We start from the raw sequence: 1,497 nt of genomic DNA, 5'->3' as shown, positions 1-1,497 counted from the left end.
AATTCTGAACCGAGACAATCAAGAGCCCAATGTTCTAATACCAATTTTAGGTCCCTTTAGTCCTATGGATCTTAACAGAATTGTCATTCTAATCTAGAGTGCGGAATCCTCTAGATCAGATTGTTACAGAAACGAGTAGAAAACAGAAAAAACTCAAACAAACAAACTGACTGATGTTTATTGATTATTCAAAACAATCAACCTAAGATCCTAGCACCCAAATTCGTCCACCAATCTTGAACGAATTCACTCTCTCTCTAAACTCTCTGTAATCTGATTTCAAGTTTTAACCCTAACCCTAATCACAAAACATGTTTATATACCACATGTCTGTGAACTGGGCTTCCAACTGGGCTAGGCCATTCTCCAAGCCCATTACAATAATAAATTCTCTAACCAATATTCTAAGCCCATTACAAAATATCCAAAGACAAAATAATCAAACTATTAAACTGTTGTCACACAGTATGCACCAACATTCAGTCACACTCTTCTTTCCCATGAGGTGGCCTCCTGTAGAGGTGTCGAAGTGAGCTTTAGAGCTTAGTCTCGTAGGTGAGACTGTGGTAAAATTTTTCAACAAGGGCCCAATAGGATAAACCATGCAGAGAGTATCAGGCGAGCAAGTTTTGAAAACGTTCCCATGCCTGGTAGTACGCTTTATTGGGCTCCATTTGGAACAAATAGATTTCACCCCGAAGTCTAAAGGCTTTCACAGGTGGGAAGTATTTGTTCAAAATTCCTTTACGGAGTGCTGCCAATGTGGTAAAAGTACCAGCATGCTAAGAATCGAGCCAAGTGGCGGGTTGTCTTTTTTTTTTTTTGGGTAAAGGGTTACCCCGGTGATTCTATATATTCACAACCAAATAAAAACAAGTAGTGAGGAGCCATCCACACTAGTTCAAATATGAGACAGACCCTCAAGAATGTAAACAAACCAAACAAATAAAACAACCAAAACCACTAGACTATAATCTAGACATAACAAAAGCTAAAACAAAATAATCAATTAGCCTCCATGGTCTTCCAAGCAATCCGCATAAATCTCCCAATCGTCTAAAAGTCTCCTCACATGATTAGTGTTTTTGAATTTCACTCCCATCAATTTATATCGAACTGTATTAAAGATTGTTGCACAAACGGTGTCCGAGGGCCTAGCATGATTCTTGAATAACCGAGAATTACGTTCCTGCCAAATAATATACGCAGTCACAACCATAATCAACCTACTTACATAATTGGTAGCAGACTTAGAACGAGCACAGGCACACAACCAAGACACAATATCACTCCACTTTGAATCAACGTTGGAAGAAATCTTGGGAAGAAATCTTGCACTAAAAGAATAAATGGTTATGAGAATCAAAATTCGCATAACAAAGTAAACAGCACATCATATTCATATTTTTCCTCCTCGAAGCATCTCACTGCAAAATCTTGTCCTGAGTTAATAATTTTCCACGCATAATCAGCCACATAAGAAAAGCATGCCTTGGA

Source organism: Helianthus annuus, chromosome 5 (assembly GCF_002127325.2).
Source record: "Helianthus annuus cultivar XRQ/B chromosome 5, HanXRQr2.0-SUNRISE, whole genome shotgun sequence".
NCBI lineage: Eukaryota > Viridiplantae > Streptophyta > Magnoliopsida > Asterales > Asteraceae > Helianthus > Helianthus annuus.
Note: the sequence above shows the minus strand (reverse complement) of the source record.